This window comes from Peromyscus maniculatus, chromosome 20 (genome assembly GCF_049852395.1).
Source record: "Peromyscus maniculatus bairdii isolate BWxNUB_F1_BW_parent chromosome 20, HU_Pman_BW_mat_3.1, whole genome shotgun sequence".
Taxonomy (NCBI): domain Eukaryota; kingdom Metazoa; phylum Chordata; class Mammalia; order Rodentia; family Cricetidae; genus Peromyscus; species Peromyscus maniculatus.
The window spans coordinates 3,383,859-3,395,982 of record NC_134871.1 but is presented as its reverse complement, the minus strand read 5'-3'; the positions used below and the strand labels follow the sequence as shown (position 1 = coordinate 3,395,982).

The window sequence follows — 12,124 nt, the reverse complement described above, 5'->3', positions numbered from 1 at the left end:
CTACATTTATAAAGGAGCTGCTTCCATGACCGTCTTCATGGTTTGATGTAATGCCACTTGCCTGCACTGTGCTTTTTAAAGTTTTATGCGAAATATACTGACTGTGCTAGTGCCATAAAGGCTATCATCTATGCTTTCTGATAGCATTTTCAGGGTTTTCAATTTAAGCACGTGGAACACTTTTTGTTAGTTTTTGCATGTGTGAGAGAGAAGGTCCAAGTTTCTTCTTCTGCAAGTGTGTATGAAGTTTTCCTAATGAGGGAAGATATTTGCCAACTGCACATCTGAGAGGGATTAATATCTAAAATATGTAGATTGCTGAGTATTCCAAATGATATTTACACTTAGTGTAGGGTTACAATATAGCATTTTGAAAATCTTTAAGGTGTGTATTGTAGTTCTGGCTTGGGCATGGCTGCTGCACCCCTGAAAGTGTGCATCATAGGCTCCGGGAACTGGTGATCAGCCATTGCAAAAATAATTGGGACAAATGTCAAGAACCAGCAGGAGTTCGCCTCCACAGTCAAGATGTGGGTCTTTGAAGAAGCAGTGAACGGAAGGGAGCAGACCGACATCATAAATCATGACCACAAAAAACGTCAAATACCTTCCAGGACACAAACTGCCAGAAAATGTGGTTGACGTCCCAAAAATCAATGAGGCAGTGCAGGATGCAGATCTGCTGGTGTTCACCACCCCACTCTAGTTCATTCACAAAAATCTGTAATGAGATTATTGGCAAGAAGGCTTTGGGCATTACACACATCAAGGGCATAGACGAGGGCCCAAGAGGGCTGCAGCTCATCTCCGACATCATTAGAGAGAAGATGGTGATGAATGTCAGCTTGGTGGGGGCTAATAAAGCTAGCAAGGTAGCTGCTGGGAAGTTTTGTGAGACAACCATCAGCAGCAAAGTCATTCAGAATGGCCTTCTCTTCAAAGAGCTGCTAGAGACCCCCAACTTTTGCATCATTGTGGTGGATGCTGCTGACACTGTGGAACTCTGTGGAGCACTGGAAAACATTGTTGCTATGGGAACCACCTTCTGTGATAGTCTCCACTGCGGGAACAACAGTAAGGCTGCCATCATCTGCTTTGGCCTTATAGAAATGATTGCTTTCACCAGGATCATCTGCAAGGGCCAGGTGTCCACAGCCACCTTCCTGGAGAGCTGTGGCTTGGCTGACCTCATCACTACCTGTTACAGAGGCAGTGAGTACAAGGTGGCCACCTTCGCCAGGACCGGGAAGACTATTGGAAAATTAGAGAAGGAGGTGCTGAATGGGCAGAAGCTTCAAGGACTCAAGACCTCTGCCTTAGTGTACTGCTTCCTTAAGAAGCTTCTACACAACTTTCCATTGTTCACAACGGTGTATCAGATCTGCTTTGAAGGCAGACCTACCACAGAGATGCTAACCTGCCTCCAGAGCCATCCTGCGCAGATATGAAGTGCATCTGGCAGATGGCTGGGACAGTTCTGCCTCACCTACATGGGAATTCTTGGAAATCAGGACTTGACAAGCAGATCCATATTTGACTATAATCTTAAATACTGAATATATTTGAATCGCTGCATCTTTCTGTCTTGGTTGTAAGAGGCAAACTGCTATGAACTATTAGCTATGAGGTATTGGGTAACAGCTAAGCACTCACAAATCTGTGAGTGTGTTTTTCTTTCTCATCATGTGTGTTTCTAGTACCCGAAACTAGGCATTCTCTCTCTCTTTTTTTTTTAATTTAATTTAATTTTATTTTACAATACCATTCAGTTCTATATAACAGCCACAGAATGCCTTGTTCTCCCCCTTCCTGACCCCCTCCCCTTCCACCCAGCCCACCCCCCATTCCCACCTCCTCCAGATCAAGGTCTCCCCTGAGGACTGAGATTGACCTGGTAGACTCAGTCCAGGCAGGTCCAGTCCCCTCCTCCCAGATTGAGCCAAGCATCCTTGCATAAGTCCCAGGTTTCAAATAGCTAACTCATGCAATGAGCCCAGGATCTGGTACCACTGCCTAGATGCCTCCCAAACAGATCAAGCCAATCAACTGTCTCACCTATTCAGAGGGCCTGATCTAGTTGGGAGCCCCTCAGCCTTTGGTTCATAGTTCATATGTTTCCATTCGTTTGGCTATTTGTCCCTGTGCTTTATCCAACCTTGGTTTCAACAATTCTTGCTCATATAAACCCTTCTCTTTCTCGCTAATTAGACTCCCAGCACTCTACTCGGGGCTGAGCCATGGATGTCTGCATCCAGATTCCTCAGTCCTTGGATGGGGTTTCTGTCACACTATTAGGGTGTTTGGCCATCCCATCAGCAGAGTAGGTCTGTCCCGGCTGTCTCTCCACAATTGCCAGCAGTCTTTTGTGGGGGTATCTTTGTGGATTTCTGTGGGCCTCTTTAGCACTTTGTTTCTTCCTTTTCTCATGTGGTCTTCATTTACCATGGTCTCCTATCCCTTGTTCTCCCTCTCTGTTTTTGATCCAGCTGGGATCTCCCGCTCTCTTTCCCTCGACCCTTGCCCTTCATTGCTCCCACTCATGTCCAGGTTGTTCATGAAGATCTCAGCCATTTCTCCGTCATTGGGCGATCCTCGTGTCTTTCTTGGGGTCCTGTTTTCCAGGTAGCCTCACTGGTGATGTGAGTAGCAGTCTAGTCATCCTTGTTCCACATCTAGTATCCTCCTATGAGTGAGTACATACCATATTTGTCTTTCTGAGTCTGGGTTAGCTCACTCAGGATGATTTTTTTCTAGATCCATCATGCCTGCAAACCTCATGATGTCATTGTTTTTCTCTGCTGAGTAGTATTCCATTGTGTATATGTACCATAATTTATTTATCCATTCTTCAGTTGAAGGGCATCTAGGTTGTTTCCAGGTTTTGGCTATTACAAACAATGCTGATATGAACATAGCTGAGCAAGTGCTCTTGTGGTATGATTGAGCATTTCTTGGGTATATGCCCAAGAGTGGTATAGCTGGATCTCAGGGGAGATTGATTCCCAATTGATATTGATTTCCAAAGTGGTTGTACAAGTTTGCATTCCCACCAGCAGTGGAGGAGAGTTCCCCTAGTTCCATATCCTCTCTAGCATAAGCTGTCTTCAGTGTTTTTGATCTTAGCCACTCTGACAGGCGTAAGGTGGTATCTCAGAGTTGTCTTGATTTGCATTTCCCTGATGATTAGGGATGTTGAGCAATTCCTTAAATGTCTTTCAGCCATTTGAGTTTCCTCTGTTGAGAATTCTCTGGTTAGTTCTGAAGCCCATTTCTTAATTGGACTGTTGGTCATTTTGATGTCTAATTTCTTGAGTTCCTTATATATTCTGGATATCAGTCTTCTGTCAGATGTGGGGTTGGTGAAGATCTTTTCCCATTCTGTAGGCTGTCGCTTTGCCTTGTTGACCGTATCTTTTGCTCTACAAAAGCTTCTCAGTTTCAAGAGGTCCCATTGATTGATTGTTTGTCTCAGTGTCTGTGCTACTGGTGTTATATTTAGGAAGTGATCTCTGATGCCAATGTGTTCAAGACGACTTCCTACTTTCTCTTCTAGCAGGTTCAGAGTAGCTGGATTTATGTTGAGGTCCTTGATCCACTTGGACTTAAGATTTGTGCACGGTGACAGATATGGATCTATTTGCAGCCTTCTACACGTTGATATCCAGTTATGCCAGCACCATTTGTTGAAGATGCTCTCTTTTATCCATTGTACACTTTTGGCTTCTTTGTCAAAAATTATATGTTCATAGGTGTGCGGGTTAATGTCAGGGTCTTCAATTCGATTCCATTGGTCCACATGTCGGTTTTTATGTCAATACCAAGCTGTTTTTTATTACTGTAGCTCTATAGTAGAGCTTGAAGTCAGGGATTGTGATGCCTCCAGAGGGTGTTTTATTGTACAGGATTCTTTTGGCTATCCTGGGTTTTTTTGTTTTTCCATATGAAGTTGAGTATTATTCTTTCCAGCTCTGTGAAGAATTGTGTTGGTATTTTGATGGGGATTGCATTGAATCTGTAGATTGCTTTTGGTAAAATTGCCATTTTTACTATGTTGGTCCTGCCTATTCATGAACATGGGAGGTCTTTCCATTTTCTGACACCTTCTTTGATTTCTTTTTTCAGGGACTTAAAGTTCTTATCATATAGGTCCTTCACTTGCTTGGTTAATGTTACCCCAAGGTATTTTATGTCATTTGTGGCTATTGTAAAGGGTGATGTATCTCTGATTGCCTTCTCAGCTTCTTTATCCATTGTATATAGGAGGGCTACTGATTTTTTTGAGTTGATCTTGTATCCTGCTATGTTGCTGAAGGTGTTTATAAGCTTTGTCAGTTCCTGGGTGGAATCTTTGGGGTCACTTATGTATACTATCATGTCATCTGCAAATAGGGAAAGCTTGACTTCTTCCTTTCCAATTTGTATCCCCTTAATCTCCTTATGTTGTCTCATTGCTCTGGCTAGAACTTCAAGTACTATATTGAATAAGTATGGGGAGAGTGGACAGCCTTGCCTCATTCCTGATTTTAGTGGAATTGCTTTGAGTTTCTCTCCATTTAATTTGATGCTGGCTGTTGGCTTGCTATAAATTGCCTTTATTTTGTTTAGGTATGTTCCCTGTATTCCTGATTGCTCCAAGACTTTTATCATGAAGGGGTGTTGGATTTTGTCAAATGCCTTTTCTGCATCTAGTGAGATGATCATGTGGTTTTTTCTTTGAGTTTGGTTATATGATGTGTTACATTGATGGACATTTGTATGTTGAACCACCCTTGCATCCCTGGGATGAAGCCTACTTGATCATGGTGGATAATTGTTCTGATGTGTTCCTGGAGTCTGTTTGCTAAAACTAGGCATTCTCTTAATGATCACATTGGAAATTTCCCCACTCAAGTAGCCTGTAAGACTGAATCTATCTCAGATAAACTTTATAGATGGGATTCAAATCCGTATTAGTGGAGGTGATTTTTGTTTCTCATTTTCTTGATGTTAAAGTCAGCCAGCATTAAAATGTTAATTATAATGGACAAGTGGATGTGGGCAAAGATCACCATATCTAACTCTTAAACAATATCTCAAAACTTAACATAATTAACTATTTATCTTTTGGGTTGATCATGGTTTAACAAGTAACTATTAAGTGGATAATCTACTTGCATATTTGCTCTCACTATAGTTTTCTGCATTTTTAGCTTCCTTTTTCTTCATTAGTTGCCATAATGGGCCTTTATACAAAGAGTGAGTTTTCAATTTACAAAAGGAATTGTAAGCCAACTGTTACATTGATGATGAAAAACAAGGAAGACAGAGAATGTTGGATTTTGCATTCCAATTCTCCAATTGGTTCGATCTTTCCAGATCCTTCCTTCTGAAATGATCCTTCTTGCTTTGAAGTCTGTTGATGTCCATCTAGAACAGTGATTCTCAACCTTCCAAATGCGCTGACACTTTAATTCAGTTCCTCATGTTGTGGTGACCTCAACCATAAAATTATTTCATTACCACTTCATAACTGTTATTTTGCTACTATTGTGAATCATAATGTAGGTATAATGATAATCCCATTATCTGATATGGGATCCCAAAGGGGTTGTGACCCATGGGTTGAGAATCACTGATCTAGAACATGCTTATCATAATCTGCACATGACAGCAAAAAGCTTAAGTTTGAGCTCTGCTAACTAAAGGTAGCAATTTCTCTGTGTCATCTGCTTTTGTAACCATTATTGATGATGTTTCTTTCTAGCTGTGATGGGGACAATGGAACCTAGATTAGAAACTCAATCTATGGATGTAAAATCCTTGCCTTGTTGATGGCTTTGCTACTATAGTATAGAACAAATGCCTGTCTTGAAATCCAATTCAGGGGATGGAGCTAGATGGTGGTATTGTGAGGTACCAAGGTCCAAAGGGAATTTTAGTCTTTTAGCTAGTTCTGATTGGCTAGCCTCTAACCTACACTTATACTGCATTTGCTTACTAACCACTGGTGGATATATAATTTCATGGATTGATTTAATAAACATTTAACTTCTCAAGAAATAAAGAAAGGAAGGAAGAAAGAAACAAGCAAAGAAAGAAAGAGAAAAAATGCATCTCTACTAGCTATGCCTACAGAGCATCAAGAATCTAAGTGGAGATGAAGAAAGACACAGCAACAAAGCCAACATCAGAAAGTACTGGTTGTACACTGGCTCCATGAATGCTAAGGAGTTTGTGTTTGATTCTGCTTTCATTTATTTATAAAATGTTCATGTTTTCTCTTATTTATTGCTTTATGGTCCAAGGCTCTAAGCACTCTATCTTAAACCCATTATATATACCTGAAAAATATGTATTGAGTGAAAAAATGAATGACTGAAGATGAGGCTTGAGTGTTGATAACTATTGGAATTATATTAAAAAGACTAGAAGAAGTAAAGTCATCAGTCACCCTCGCCACCCCCCAGACAGTGATAGAATTTAAGGAAAATGAAATTTCTTTGTTGTCTTTGTGTATCAGGATTGTAAGAATTTCAGATTGAAATATTCTCAATGAATGGTACTAGATAGTGGTATTGGATGATAGAAGAATCTTTCTTTAACGCAGAGGACATTTAACTATAATTTCAAGAGAAACGTGATAGACTTTGTTGTCAGTTCATTCAGATATTTTAAAACACTGCTATCGTATTACCCTGGCATCATGAAAGACACTCCCCTTGCAGTAGACCTTGAAAGACTGGAGCTTGGATGTAAGGACCAAGGCAGTAGTTGCCAGACACCTGGGCCTGCATGATGCATCTTGAACCAAGGCTTTATGTCAGTTAGAGGATGGCTGAAGCCATCCACTTCTTTCTGAACTACAGCTGTTTTAAATTCCAAACTGAGAAAAAAAAGCTGCCATCAGTTTGAGCAGTGTAGACTTGGATTGGTAGCTAATGTTCTAAATAAGTTGCAGATTCCCCCTGTGTAACCCATGAGGCTAGGGAAAGTGTTACCATCTTCACACACTACAGGATTAAGGCTATCCATATTCAGTTGAACATCCTACTGGATGACCTCTTCAGTATGTTGAGAAAAGGTTCCTGATGCCTTGAACAGCCTTTTAGGATTGCATCTGTGGATGTACACTGCAGGATGCAACAGAGAAGATGTTGAATCACTTGAGTGTCATAAAGAGTGAAGAAAAATCTGCCACTCTGCAGCACTTCGTTTTGATGAGAACAAGTTCATAGTTGAGCTCAAAGCAGGAAGAAAAGTGGTTTGTGTCATACCACTGTCCACAGCAAATACTGCCATCAGGGCTTTTATCACGAGCTATAGGTGTCATAGGTGGTAGCCTCCCCACTCCTGCAGACAATAAAAACCCAGGAGCATGCACCCTTTTGAAAACCTCATAAACAACCTGTCCTTTCAACCCACCTTCTGCCTCCTGCACTTATGAGTTTACTGCCCCAACAACACATATGGCATCAGAATCAGCACCTCAAATAGGAAATCCACGTATCCTTCTCCAACAGTAAGTTCTTAGCTTCCATGCCATTTCAGGTTGAAAATGAACCATGTGCTGCCTTGGTGCTGTTACTCAAAAAGAAGACAGAGACATTTAAGTGACTCCAGCTCATATAGTATTGTCATTAAGCTTGAAAGGACATGGTCGTCTCTAAGGGCAAAGGAAAGCTTGACAGGAAGTCATTAGCACAAAGGGCTCAATCCTCTGCACTCCATGACAGACAACTTTGTAGCATGAATCTTAAAAGTTCTTATTAATAAAATCAAACCCGAGACCAGTTATTGGCGTCAATGCTGGTAGATCAGAGAGACAGAACAAGCCACAGCTACCTCACCTCGCCGGATCCTCAGCTTGTCTTGTTTCCTCAGACTGGAAGCCTCTGAGTCCTCATCCAGAATAGGTTTCAGAAGAATTGCTGCTCAAAAGCCTGAATGCTTAACCAGCCAGATGCTTAACCAGGCCAAATGCTTCTAGTTTCTGGTCCTCAGGCCTTATATACCTTTCTGCTTTCTACCACTACTCCCTGGGATTAAAGGCCTGATGAGTCACCATGCCTGTCTGTGTCCTTGAACACATGGATTTCTGCCTCTCGAATGCTAGGATTAAAGGTGTGTGTTACCACTGCCTATCCTTTATGTTTAATATTGTGGCTGCTCTGTCTCTGACCCCAGATAAGTTTATTAGCATGCACAATATATGGGGGAACACAATACCACACAACTTCTTATGACAAAGGTACCTCCCAGACTCCCCACAACACTGCCTTCATGGTGAGCAGGAGAAAGTGCACTACTGCAGCATACACAGTATGCTGTTTCTGAGATGCATTTGTTCACAATGATGAGAAAAGTAACCAATATATAGAATACAGACTCGATAGGCCAAAAAAAAAAAAAGACTGTATCTCTGGGCTGATGCAGGCATGAAGACTCCTTAACAGATTTGTAATAGAATTCAGGATATCCCTGAGGTTCCTGGTACCCTGTCCAGGAGGGATGATAAGTTCTGTTCAATATTTTCAAAAGTTATGACTCATAATTCAAATTCCAGAAAGACATCATCTGATTGACCCTGACTTTTATCTGGGGAAGCACATATCACTTCATTAACTGTCAAATTAGACTGAAAATGAGATAGTTTCTGGGAACATAGGTTTCCTTCCCCTTAAAATTCATGTCGTGAATGCAGAATAAGCAAGAAGTACAAAAGACCCACCTTGTAATCTTAGCTCCTTCCAGATCTATGGTTCTATGAGACTGTGGCCACATTATGTGTGGAATTCCAAAGGCCTGGGGTCCATGACCTGACTCAGTGTGTTTTTGGCTACAGAAGAAAAATAGCTTAATATTCCTGTCTCATAATGACCACAGACTCGGTGCTCCAAAGAAAATTAGAAATGTCCATTATCTTCCCTACATGTGCTTAGCATCTCTGGATAGGAAGAAGTCCTTAATGTGGAGCTGAAAAGACTGAGTGAGGCTGGACTCTGCATCATCCATTTCAACTGAGTCCCATGTCAACCACTAACCAGTCACCCTTTGCAAATCACTGAAGATTTATATGTATTTCATTGTCCCCAAGCTATTGTCTCATTATATGTCAAAGTTAAATTTGATAATGGATGTAATGCCAGTAAATGGGCTGAAAATCATGTTAGAGGATAGTTGCTACTTTTAAGAGTAAATACATTACAACTCCTGCTATCACTGCTCTGTTACTACACAGGCAGGATCTGTCTTTTACTGTGCTGATTCAGGGTAAGATCATGAAGATGGCCAACTTTTTCACACCACTGTTGACACTACTGTTTCTGTTGAAGGGTAGAAGCACATCTAAAATAAAAGCAAAATATTGCAGAAGCAAAGGAGAGCTCAAAGCCTGACAACCCTACCACTTGGAACACATTGCAAAGAATTGTGTGTGTGTGTGTGAGAGAGAGAGAGGGGGGGGAGGTCTGTGTGGATTTCTGCATACCGTGTGTGTGTAAGAGCCTTCACAGGCTAAAAGAGGGCATTGGTTTTCCTAGAACTAGAATGGCAGACAGTTCTGAGCCACTATATGGATGCTGGGACTCTAATTCTAATCCTCTCTCTGCAGGAACAACAAGTGCTTTTAACTGCTGAGCCATCTTTCCAATCCAATTGCATCACTTTTTAAAACATTTTTCTGCCCCCAGTAAAAACACTATTTCTGTGGACATAGGATCACTGAACTATGCCATTCTATACTACTCTAAGCAACTTGTGATGGTTCTCAGGACATGTTGTCTTCTGGTTTTACTCTCCCAACGAATACATTCTTAGAGCAACAAATTGGAATAGAACAACACTAAGGTATCAAAGGAATCAAGGGAATACAAGTTGTCATACAGAATAGACGAACTCTAGACATCCATAAAATAAAAGACCACTTAGGATATAAAATCTCCTTTCAGACTACAAAATGTTTTTGAAGAAATTCAATGTCTTGGGACCAACATGCCAGAAGTTAGCCACAAGGTCCTGTTCCTCTAACAAACCTAAGACCATGCTACTAGGTTGATTGATAGGACCCCCAGGCATGGGGACAGCATCTCTACAGACAATATTTAATCACCCTTATTTGATGGGGGTTTAGTCAGGGTTTTCAATGAGATATTTTTCTTTCTTAGGGGCTGCTAGAGTATTTGGTTCCAGTGACTACTGACATAGTAGACAGTAATTAGTGCTCCATTAGTCTATGCCTTTGAAACTCTAAGAGGGAATACCTAAGTAAACCTACTGCATGGATTGAGAATTAGGGCTCAGAGAGATGAAAAAAACATTGCCTCATTTCACACACTTTTAAGAGTCACCCTCAAATAAAAGGGCTACTTTTAATATTATTAATGCTTTGTTCTTTACTCCCCCAAGTGGCTGTTTCCTTGTTTTTTAGATGAGATTATCTTTTGTTTTTTTCTTAAAATAACAAGCACTTGGGTTCTTGATAATAGGGTTTTCCAGGATGTTGAAACTGTTCAAAATGAGAGTTCAGTGAGATAGGAAAGCAAACAGAGGTGAAAATATCTCCAAGAGAGGAAAGGTAGGAGTATATCCAGGCTTTGTGCTCAATCTATCAGTCAGAGATTGCAAAGGAATAATCAGGAAATGAAATTGTAGTACAATGCCACTTTACTGTTAATGGAATTTAACTAACTCTAAATTCAACAGCAAATAAAAATTTCTATGGTTCTTTGCAGATCTAACATCCCATTATTCCTGTGAAGTATCATTGGTTGAATGTTTTAATCAATGTTGGCATGGATGCAGTGTAGTGAAATACAGGCCATTGTAATATAATTTACATTTTTCCAAATTACCAATTATTCATATGATATTTGCCACATGGTAGACCTGTCCATGTTCCAGATAGAAGGCCTCTGCTATTTTTTAAAATTTTATAAATAACATTTAGTGCTATCTTTCTTAATTGAATAATAATATATGTACATAAAAGGGTATTTTGAAAACAGACATTCATATAAAATGAAATAAAATTGTGGTGGTAACTGCCTAGAGATAAGTAAAATTCATATTATGTGATGCATAATTTTGTCTCTTATTGAAAATAGGTTTTTTCATATAATATATCCTAGTTATAATTTTCCCTTCCTCTACATATATCCTAGTTATAATTTTCCCTTCCTCTGCTCCTCTCAGTTCCTCCCTACCTCTGCTCACATCCAGATCCACCCACATTCTGTCTCTCCTTAGAAAACAAACAGGTATCGAAGGTATAATAATAAAATATAATAAGAGAGAACAAAAACAAACACATTGGAATAGGACAAAACTCACAAACAGAAGGAAAAGAGTCCAAGAAAAAGACAAGAAACAGATATAGATGCAGAGAACCATTCATTAACACACTTGGGAATTCCATTAAGACACAAAACTGGAAGCCATAAAATATACAAAAATGACCTGTACAATTCAGAGAGAGAGAGAGAGAGAGAGAGAGAGAGAGAGAGAGAATAAAAATAAAACAAAAACTAAAAAATTTTAAAAAGAAAAAAAAATCCCTGACATGACAGAGAACATCCAAAGATGCCATTGAGTTTGTTCTGTTGGTCATCTACTGCTGGGCATGCAGCCTACCCTTAAGAGCAATTTATTTCCCCAGTGATACTCCACTGGAGAAAACTAAAATTTAATTTGCAAGTAGTTACCAATTGGAGGTTGTTTCGGGGTTAAGGATGGGTACATGTGTTTACTTATCCTTTCAGCTCTAGCACTCCATCCGGTGCAGACCCATGTAGCCCTGAAAATGCTGCCTAGTCTCCATGAGTTTCTATGTCTTGTGATCCTGTAAATTGAGAGGGCCTTGACTCTTTGGTGTCTTCCATACCCTCTGGCTCTTACACTCTTTTCTCGTTTTCTTCTGAAGGGTTCCCTGAGCCCTGAGGAGGCAGAATTGATGGAGACATCCCTTTTAGGTCTTAATGTTCCAAGGTCTCTCACTCTCTGCATAGTGTCTGGCTGTAGATTTCTGTATTTGTTCCCATCTGCTGCAGGAGGAAACTTCTCTGATGATGGATGAGGAAGGCACTATCTATGAGTATAGCAGAATTTCATTGAGTCATTTTATTGCTACCTTCCTAAACTAAAGTCTAGT

At 40.3% G+C, this 12,124-nt stretch overlaps 1 pseudogene; it reads left to right on the top strand.

Moving 5' to 3' along the window:
* Positions 1 to 411: 411 nt before the first annotated feature.
* Positions 412 to 1,780, top strand: LOC102915088 (glycerol-3-phosphate dehydrogenase 1-like protein pseudogene; annotated as a pseudogene).
* The last annotated feature ends 10,344 nt before the right edge of the window (positions 1,781 to 12,124 follow it).